This window comes from Suncus etruscus, chromosome 18, assembly GCF_024139225.1.
Source record: "Suncus etruscus isolate mSunEtr1 chromosome 18, mSunEtr1.pri.cur, whole genome shotgun sequence".
Classification (NCBI taxonomy): domain Eukaryota; kingdom Metazoa; phylum Chordata; class Mammalia; order Eulipotyphla; family Soricidae; genus Suncus; species Suncus etruscus.
Genome location: NC_064865.1, coordinates 63,001,569 through 63,012,339, shown reverse-complemented (window position 1 = coordinate 63,012,339; position 10,771 = coordinate 63,001,569). Strand labels below are relative to the sequence as shown.

The 10,771-nt window shown below is 49.2% G+C and overlaps 2 protein-coding genes across 2 annotated transcripts in view; one reads left to right on the top strand and one right to left on the bottom strand.

The window, feature by feature from the left end:
- Positions 1 to 10,771, bottom strand: part of SLC35B3 (solute carrier family 35 member B3) — a 301,880-nt gene that overhangs the window by 271,893 nt on the left and 19,216 nt on the right. The window lies entirely within an intron of this gene.
- Positions 7,116 to 10,771, top strand: part of TMEM14C (transmembrane protein 14C) — a 1,060,545-nt gene continuing 1,056,889 nt past the window's right edge. The window contains exon 1 of the mRNA XM_049765092.1: positions 7,116 to 7,121. The gene's annotated coding sequence lies outside the window, so the exon portion shown is untranslated. The remainder of the gene's footprint in view (positions 7,122 to 10,771) is intronic.

Below are 10,771 nucleotides of genomic sequence, written 5' to 3'. Positions count from 1 at the left end.
TGGGCTGCCTCTTCCCATCTTTCCTGGGATCCCAGAACCTTAGACTCCCTCATCTGATCCCCTCACATGTTCTACCTCAGTCTTTATCCTCCAAGTTACTTGCTAATTACTTTTTGTTGTTGTTGTTGTTGTTGTTTTGACCAGACCTAGTGGTGCTCAGGGGTTACTCCTGGCTCTGTGCTCAGAAAACACTCCTGGCAGGCTCAGGGGACCCTATGGGATGTCAGGGATCAAACCTGGGTCAGTCCACATGCAAGGCAAGCATCCTCTCTGCTGTGCTGTAGTTCCTGCCCCATGACTTTTTTCCCTCTGACCTTTCCCTCCATCCTAAATTCATTGCGAGTAGAGCCTCTTGGAACCAAGCACAATGATTTTTTTTATAATAATAGGGTTGACACAGAATTAAACTATCATACAGGGAAACCCATCTATATGTTTTAATATAAAACATAAGTCAGGGTTCCAATGTCTTTCAAAACCATCCCCTTGAGTCCCCAGAAACGAGTGCTCAGTAACATGTGTTTTTCATGCTTTCCCCCTTGCTCTTAGAACTTTCTAGAACTAGTCTGGGTCACAGTGAGATGTTTCTGGATCTGCTTCTTAGAAGCTTCCCAACACATGGGCACCTCTGTTCCCCACAGTCACGCAGCTCTCAGTGGATCTGCAGGGAGAGAGAAATGTTGGAGGGCGTAGGTGACAAAGCCAATGGATGTAGTTGGGTCGCTTGGATGATGTCTGTCCACTTGCCTTGAGCTCACTTCAGCTCCAGTTATTTCATTTTTGGGTCTCTTACCTGGAGTCCATCTGCCCCTTCATCCTTCCACTTAGCACCTGAGCCTCACCCAGTACAGTCACCCATTTAGACACTACCTGCCCCTTTCCCCCAAATGTAATGCAGGACCCTCACTTAGGCAGAAGAAACTGGACACTGAAGAACAATGGCTAACTCTTTCCATATTCACATAAACCCAAGATTCCTGACAGTAATTCTACTACCACGGTGCTTAGAGATTACGATATAAGGTACATGGTGTGTCCCAGGGATGCTTCCTTCTCTTTGCAAATGTCATTCTGGTCACGATTTCATGTATCCAAAGGAGATATGCCGCTGCCTTTTTATAAGGGCAAGGGAGAATAAATTATATTTCATGCATGTATCTGAATTTTTAATTCAAACAAAATTAAAATTAATTTTTTCCCAAAGGTTGGCTCAGTATATTGAATTTAAATAGAGGTGGTAAATTAATCTTAGCAAATATTATTTACAAGGTGCAATCATGTTGATAGTGTCGAAGAATAAAGTCTGTGCAGCCAGAAGCCAAGGTAGGATGGATGCAGATACGGGCTAAGATCCAATGCATGTCAGAAGTCGCCACATTAAAAAAAAATGAGTAATAGAATCATGTTCATGGGATCAGAATCATTTATCTATCACTTCAGACATTCCACAGCTTTTCTCTGTCTGGGCTGATCCCTGGTAGAGGCTTGTATATGCTTCAAATGATGGTTTTTGGAACTAGAAGTTCACAGCACGATTCCGGATCTGACAGTTCTGAAGCTCTTGAGTCTATGTCTTGTGTGACAGCTCAGCTCCAGAGATTCGCTTTTGGTGGAAACAGTGGTTTCTGCTCATGTTTCTGCTCCCACGTGTGACAGAGGAAAATGACAATGCGGTGTTTCTGTTGAGTCAAAGCATCATTCCCCACCTCAGAAACAGACCCAGTAAGAGAGAATTTGCTTCACTAGAGTTTGCAGCTGACAAATCTTCTCTGTGAGTTTGACACAGAGACAGAGAGACACAGAAAGATAGAGACATGGACAGACAGAGAGAAGAGACAGAGACACGGAGACACAGAAAGATAGAGACATGCAGAATCGAATACCAACCAGTGATCCAAATATTAGAAAACTAGCGATGGAAGGGGATTCCTTCAACTTGACTAGGAGTTCTCTGGGAGTCCCGCAGATGACCTGATTTTAAGACAAACACCGCTGCTTTCTAAGAACCAGACGAGGGCAGTTAATCTCCGGATCCTTATTCAAGATGGAACCAGAAGTTCTCGTCTGTGAGAGAGGAAAGGAAATAAAGGACAGAGAAATTGGGCAGGAGAAGTAACGCGCTCTCTCTTTGCAGATGGCACGATTGTCTGTGCAAAAATCCCGAGGATATTCACAGAAACTCCAGGGAGTGGTACTCTGGTTTAGGAAGGCTATAAAATACCAATAAACATACAAAAATCAATTGCATTTCTATATACTGGCAATGAACATATGGACACTAATCTGAAAACACAACACTATTTACACTCACTCCAATCATAAAAGAAGAGATTCTTTGTTGTAAATGTAACCACACATGCTTTAATGTGGATCCTGGAAACTGCAAAATATTGAGCAGAGAAATCCCAAAAGGTCCAGATAAGTGGAAATAAATAATGCGTATGAATTTTAATTCTCGGGATCACCAAGATGTCAATTCTTTCCAAAGTGATACACCGACTTAATAGAATTCCTATCAATAGTTCAGCAAGATTTTCAGAGAAGCTCAAGAACATTTGAGGGACCAGAATGTGCCTCAGGTGGCAAATATGTATAAGATTAAATTTCATTAAAAAATTTTTTTTCTGGGGCCAGAGTGGACCCCATTTCAAATCCCAGCATCCCATATGGTCCCCAGAGTCTGCCAGGAGCGACTTCTGAGTGCAAAGCCAGGAGTAACTCCTGAACGCAGCTGGGTGTGACCCAAAAATCAAAAAAAAAATTTTTTTTCTGGAGGGGAGAGTGTTGGATCATATCTGACCTTGCTCAGGGCTTACTTCTGAGTCTTTGCTGAGGGGTCACATCTGGTGGTTCTCTGTGGTTAGTGGGGTGCTGGGGATCAAACTTGCTGCATTGGACACAGGCAGGGCAAGAACTCAGCCACCCTCCTGTCTCTCCAGCCTCCTGGGACCTATTTCCTGCATGCCCCAAGGGTATCTCTAGGTGTCATCTTGGTCTTCCTTAGAGTATCAAATAAAGCAGGTCTGGCTGGGCACGTTGCTGAGCTGTGGAGAACATGTCCAAATCCCTCAGTTTCGTCTCCAACTGCTGCAAAATGCTGCAAATCAGATGTGAAAGTGAGGGGAAATAAAGTGACTGAGTGTCAGGCTGACAACACTACATCGATTTCAGAGCTTCTGGGCTTAGCAGAGGGATGGACCTGATCCAGAGAAAGCAGTAGAGAGAGCCCAGGAATAGAAACATAGAAATAACAAAAAGGGCTCAGACACAGGCTATAAGGTCATGCAGTACTCGGGAGCATAGTAGGGAGCACTTTAGGACTGGCCTGAGGACCAGAGTCACAAAAGGAAAAGCAGATAAATTGACTGAATCCAAATTAAAGACCTGGGTTCGATCCCCAGCATCCCATCCAGCAGTGCTCAGAGATTATTCCTGGCTCTGTGCTCAGAACTCGCTCCTGGCAGGCTTGGGGGATCCTATGGGATGCTGGGAATTGAACCTGGGTCCATCCATGGTTGGCAGCTTGCAAGGCAAATGCCCTACTGCTGAGCTATTGGTCCGACCCCTCAGAAGAGATTATTGAGCACAGAGCTAGGAGTAACCCCTGAGCACTGCTGGGCATGGCCCAAAAAACCAAACCAAACAAACCAAACAAAAAAAAAAACCCACAAAAATTCCAACAAAAGAAACTCAACAGCAACAACAAAAACCCTTTTCTTAAGCTTTACAAAAGTATCTTTCAAGATACTGAAGCCAAGTGTGGGAGAACATTTCTAGTGGGTCCCTGACCAAGAAAGGGCCAATAGCTTGAATACCCGAAAAATTCTCGATCTCGACTCAAAAGCAAAGATGCTATGGGGGGTAAAAAATGGGCAGGCTGGGCTCTGGATCCAGGAGGAAACAGGCAGAGGGAGGCGGCTGCAGCTTCACCCTACAGGTCGTGTGTGTGTGTGTGTGTGTGTGTGTGTGTGTGTGTGTGTGCCATGATGCTTCTCTTGCTACAGCTCCTGGAAAGGTCCAGTGTTGTTAGAAATTCAGCCAAAGCCGGGCTTGGTTCTAGTGAGACAGAAAGACCCTTGAGTCTGAGCACAGGCAGTATTGGCCAGCAGGGAGGGTGGTGGGTTCACCTCCTCCCTGGGACTTGCTGTTCTGTGATGAGTCTGGGTCAGTTTGGCCCATTTTCTCTTTGTCCCATGCCTCCATTTTCCAGGTGAAATCTTGTTTTTTTTTGTTTGCACATATGCAGTTTTTATTTTTTAAGTTCTTTATCAAATCATAGTCATTCTTTGCCCTTCCTGAGAAACTGATGCATTAGGCCCAACCTGGAGGATATTCCGGATTTCAGGGCCTTCTTAAATTCCATTAGCTCAATCCAGGCCAACCCCCAACTTTTAATTTGTCCACATATACCCCTGCTCACTAGTTAGCATGTGTTAAAGAGGAAAGAAAATACACACACACACACACACACACACACACACACACACACACACACACACCATTTTGTTCTAGAACTTGCCTGAAAAAAAAACCCAGCAGATAAACATCATCACAGCTTCTGAGCGGCCTCACCCCATCTGCCCCCTTGTTTGAAGTGTTAGGAGGAGGAAATGCTGAGGCCCATGTGACTGCTGCCCCCCTTAGCCATCCCATGTGTGTCGTTTTATGGCCCATTTTATCATGGAAAAGCCACGCTGTGGACCGCGGGGTATCCTGCAGGGTCCCGCTTCGTTCCACACTTAGTCTCTGATGCATCAGCCCAGCTGTGCCACTGCTTTGATTCAGTAGGATTCTTTTGTGTTTTAAGCCCAGAGTTTACTTTTGTTGTTGTTGTTGTTGTTGTTGTTGTTGTTCTTTTGGGCCACACCCAGCAGTGCTCAGGGATTTCTCCTGGCTCTGTGCTCAGAAATCACTCCTGGCAGGCTTGGGGGACCATATAGGATTTTGGGGATCGAACTCAGGTCTGTCCTTGGTCGGCTGCACACAAGGCAAATGCCTACCACTGTGCTACCACTCCGGCCCCAGAATTTACATTTTTTTTGTACAGCAATGAACTGGTTCAGCTAGACATAGCTCGGGATCAGTTTTCAGGGGAGTAGGGCCAGGAGAGCAGGGGTGGGGGGGTCCCACGGAGGTCTTAGACCCCCACATCCAGCTGGAGCTTCCCTCTGGACCTCCTGTGCAAAGGTGCTTGGTTTGAAGCGTCTGGTTTTCTTCAGTTGGCAGAGAATCTGGGGTCACAGGTCATGGTGGCTCCCTCTCCCTCATGGGGTGGCCTCCTTCCTCCTGTGATACCTGTGATGTTTTATCCCACAGCTCTGCAGAGAATGTCCCCACTGCAGTTCTGACCGGCCAAGAGAGGCCAGGAGGGAAGCCCTTGAAAGGGCTGCCCTTGGGGATTGTGGCCCTGGGTTTGACTCCCCAGCAAAGAACATGGTCCCCTAAGCACCACCAGAGTTCACTCCTGAGCTCAGAGTCAGGAACGGGCCCTGCACCACAGGTGGAAGAGGGAGGAGAGAACAGCACCCTTGTCCCTGTTCCCTCTCAGGGACAGCACCGAGTAAGGCCAGAGGTCCCACATCTGGGGCCTGAAATGAGTGAAGTGCCCTTCACCTCCATTCTGCTAGGAGGCTGCTAGAGCACTGTGGCACCTCTCGCCTAGGGCCTGCACTAGGACCTCACTGTTTCTGTCCTGTTCTTTCTGAGTTTTGGTTTTGGGACAACACCGGGTGATGATCAGGGCACCTCCTCATCTTGGGGTCTCTGCTTTGGCCCATAGCCACTCCTCCTCATGCTGGCTTGGGGGCTGGTTGGTGCCCCTGTGAACCATCTCTCCTGCCCACTGCTCCCTGGTACAGACCAGAGACACTCACTGAGCCCTGCCTGTCCATGTCTGTTCATGATGCCTGCTGCTGTTTTCTGTCTTCCAAGGGGTGCTTGAGATGTTTGTGGGGCTCTGGGTAGTTCTCAGCCAGCCTGGTTGGAGGTTCATTGAGAAGGGTTTGGGGAGGAAGGGCTGGTTGGGGACCCCCAGGTCAGAGAGCAGTGCTAGAGGCCCCAGGGGTGCCTGTGGCCCCCTTGGTGCCAGGAAGGACCCTGGACCTGTGCTCTGTTGCTGCTGCTCCTAGTTGGAGCTATTGATGATTTCTCAGCCTCTGGGGCCAATTTAACTCTATCCTTCTGACTTGGAGACCCTCGCCCGTGCCTGACTTGAGGCCTGCAGAGACCCCATCTTCCACACCCCTCCTGGCAAGGTACCTGTGAGGCTCAGTGGACAAAACCAGACCAAGCGCTCACTCGAACCTATAGCTTTGCTTCAAATTCTGGAGAAAACTTTAATTTTAATTTTAATTTTGAACCGTGTCCCTAAGACTCCAAAGACTGAGGGAAGGGGCAGAGTTGGTGGGCTCACTGGGGCTGGCAGGGGGAGGTTGTGGGTGGGAGGCTGTTCTGTGTCACCCTCCCACCCCTCCTGGACCGGCAGTCCCAGAGCGTGAAGCATGTTTTTCCTCCCATGTAGAGGGTCAAAAATTGGGGCCATTTTTAGCTCCCAGGACAGCCTCAATAAGGCGCTCAATTTAGGGCCCCGAGTTTTAAATCTAAAACGGTCACGCAGCTGAATTAAAGATTCAGCATTTTCCTCCCGAATCCCAGTAAAAGAAGCAGCTTGGGAAGGGGGCGAAGGAGAGAACCGTGCAGCGTCTGAGCGGGGAGAGGCCCCGGTTCTGCCCAGAGGGACCCTCCGTCTAATGTAGTCACTTAAAAATACACGCATTGCTACAGCTTTCATTAGCTTTAATTTTTTCATCAATCATGTTAATTTATACAGAGGGCACTTAATAATAGCTAATTAACACTTATGACTTTTGAAATTAAAAGACCTTTGGAGAGATGAATGCTGATTGGGGAAAGGGCTTTTTTTTTCGTTCCTCCCTTTTCAGGAGTGTGCAGATAGCAGGTGAGTGACGTGGGGGGGGGGGCGGGGGAATGGGACTTGGGGCTCTGCCGGCAGGGGGAGGGTTGCTGGGCATTCTGGGATTGTCGCCTCAGAGAGCCATGCATTTGGGCAGGATTGCCTTAAATTTTTTCATTTGGGGGGTAGGACCACACGGGGGTTCTCGGGGGTCACGCCTGGCAGTGATTGGGGGCCCCTATGTGGTGCTGGGGGTGAAACTAGGGCCAGTCGCATGCAAGGCCAAGACTCGACTCCTGCTCGGTTTTCAAGTAAATAAAAACTTAGAATAATTTGCAAAGAGGTCGGGACCCAACCCCAAAGGTGATTTGTTACATGGCTGTGAGGGAGAGAAGAGGCTGAGTTGAAATGAAAATGGGGGAAAAAAGCAGACCATGGAGTTGGAAGGCTGGGGACAGGCCAGGTATGGGCATGGCTCCTTCCTGGGCAGGTCTGTCTGGTTTGCTGCCCATGCCTGTCCCCAGCCAGGCTGCCACTGTCTCGTCTTGCTTCCTTGACCTTCTCAGTCTCAGGCCACTGCAGTGTGTCACACAGAAAGCGTCACACGGCCTGGGATCACTAAAGCCATAGTGCATTTTCTTGGAGGACACACACACACACACACACACACACACACACACACACACACACACCTTCATATAAAGATACATACACTTTCACACACATGCATTCAAACACACACCCCCTTTTCTCTGCAGCTAGGGTCCATCGTCTGTTCCACTCCTGGAGTTCCCAGGGCCCCAGGAGGCGTCTCCACAAACTGGCTGGAACTGTTGCCTCCCTCCCCCAGACCACAAGACTTCCTGTGTGGTGGGAGACCTGGGGACCAAAACAGGGGTCACGGGGATAGAATGTGCTTCCATGCCTGTCCTCTGGGCCTTGCCTCTGAGTGAGGGGCGTTTCACCGGAAGGGGGTGACACGAGCGCGCTTCCTTCCATGCACACAGAAGACACGTGCCCAGCCTCACCAGCACTGAGACTGGGTGGATGGGACACAAGATCAGAGTTGGGGTCATTAAGATCCATGTTTTTAGCTGACTTGAAGTTGTGTGAACTTAGCTGTTCCTTGAAAATGAGCGGGTGACTAGCTTCTTGGGATGCTTTTAGAGAATCTCCATGGGCCACAGGGGGAAATCATGTATGTGGTAGTCAGGGCATAAGACTCGGAGGCCGACAGGTAGGACAAGGGGCGCTGGAAGGAAACAGGGCAGAAAAGAGGTGAGAACCATCACTTTCACTTGGAGAGATGAAAGGAATTCCTCACTTTCCTACAATTGGCCCAAGGTGAAGTTTCCTGTGTCCAAAGCGAAGTTTTCTGTGTTCCATAAAGTTTCCTGCATTCACGGTGAAGTTTCTATGCTCCTGGAGAAGTTATTTGGAGGGAGCAATCCTTCAATACCGATATTTTTTCTCAGGAAAGCAGCAGCAGTGGGGTCAAAATAGGGTCTGTTCCTTCAGGCTATTTCAGTGTCTCCATTCATTTCTGGGTCTAGTGTCCTGCAGGCTGCTGGCCTCCAGCAAAGGATGATTCTCACAGCTGTCCTTTGCAGCCAGCAATACTGGGGACAGGCTCCAGGCTCAGGGCACCCACAGCCCCTGGCTCCTTCCCACCTGGCATTCTCCTTCCAGACATGCGTGGGGCATAGCCCTGACCCTACTCTCACTCCAGGCACCCTCTAGGCATGTGTCCCAGAGTCTGGGCATCAAAGAGAAATAATACAACCAGAAAAAAAGAAGAGATGAATATAAAATTTTAGCTCAAATAGAAAGTAATTTAAATTTGAAAATAATTCCTGAAGGCGGGAGAGCCCTAGGTCGAAAACGCAGGAGGAGGTGACCCACACTGGCTTTCTTTAGCCTTGGCAGGAGAAACCACGGGAGAATGAGCCACGGGAGTTTGCTAGAGCCCTGAAGGGGAAAAGGCGAGGGACGATGGTCCCAGGGCCTGGTCCGGTGTGGGATTACATCACATCCAATGAGAAACAATGTGGATGTTGATTGATGTAGATATAGACAAATCCTGTAATCCTACAGTCCAGCCCCTCTCTATCCTCGGGACCCCCAGACTCACGTCTCCCCATGGCTTTCCCGAGAGGTTCTCAGCAGGGCTGCTCGGTCCCTCCAAAGACCCTGAGGACCTTACCACCTGAATACATCCCTACACACACACCATAAACATACGTGTGTAAGGACATACCACATGTGTGTACAGAGAATATAGCACACATGTGCTTATACAGGGTGTGTGAACAACTACATAGGAGGCACCACACAAGCACACAGACATGTTAGTAGAAGTCTCTGACCCCAGCCCTTACTCCCACCGCACACTCCCACCACCACAGAAGCCGAATCCTGCCTTGTTTTCGTGCCCATAGTGCCGGGGCAGAAATTGTTTCGCAGAGCATTCTTCCGGCAGGACCTGCCAGCCCACAGCTCAACTGTGAGAGTTCAGGAGTCAGAACATGGAGCGGGTCCCCGGCAGAAAAGATCCTCTCTGCTCTGCTCCCAGCACATCTTGGCTGACATGGCTGGGGGTTGCAGGAGGGAGCCTGAGGAGGAAGAGAAGGGGCATGGGTGGGAGAAGGGCAGGGGTGCAGGGAGAGGGGACTGGTTGTGGGGAGAGGGGCAGGGGTGTGGGATCAGCATGGCATCTCCAGAGAGCACAGATGTCCCCGTCTTGCCCAAACTGCTGAGTGCAGGTAAAATTCTTGGCTGCTCTCAGCACCCTAATCCTGAAGCAATTAACCGCGCTTTGATAATTGAATTGATCTCTCCTTCCTCGTGTGGTGGTGCCCACGTCAACTGGGGAACCCTTGGCAAATCTTGAGCATCATTACAAATGAGGCTCTATGAACAACGGAGCCTGGTCTTGAGCGTGGCATGGGGTGCCGTGGGGTGGTGGTGGCAGAGTCAGAGAAATGGGAAGAGTGGCTGCTGGGCGCTGCGTACCAGCAGCACAAGGGTGGGCAGTGCAGTGCGTGTCCGGCAGCGTCAGGCGCTCTCCCTGATGGTCTGCATGGAACCTGCCATAACCATGTTCTATAGCATATCCATGTTCTCCATCTTCTATAGTGTCTCCATGTTCTGAATGTTCCACAACACATGTTCTAGAGTGTATTTGTGTTCTGTCTATTCTATAGCAGATCCATGTTCTGTATGTTCTATAGCATATCCATGTCCTGTGTGTTTACAGCATTTCCATGTTCTGTATGTTCTACAGTGTATCCAGGTTCTTTCCCATGCTGTCTCTCTAGCACACATGGAATGGTCTGTCCCCTCCCGTCTGCATCCATCTGCATGAGGGTCAGTGCATCAGCTCACACACCCTCCTGCAAGGTCAGCTTGGGGGTCAACAATCCCTCACACGTACACCCACACACCCATGCACTCTCGCACACAGCCACATACACGTACACACATTCATACAGATATGCACTCTCAAGTTCTTGCACAGAACTACAAACACACTCACACATGACTGCACAGACACACACACATGAACCAACATGGGCTCATTCACATCCCAACACACTTACAGTCACACACATATTCACACCCAAATGACTCTCACACACATACAAGCACACAAATCCAGATACCCTGCCACTCACCTATCCACACCCCCACACCTACATTCACAACTCCACACACATGCAGACAGACATGCAGATGCAATCACACTCACAGATACACACAACTGCCATCCCACAGGCACACACCCCCTACACACATACACACATGTACGTACCCCCACACCTTGTTTATTGGGCTGTCCTGCTGTCTGTGGCAGGAACC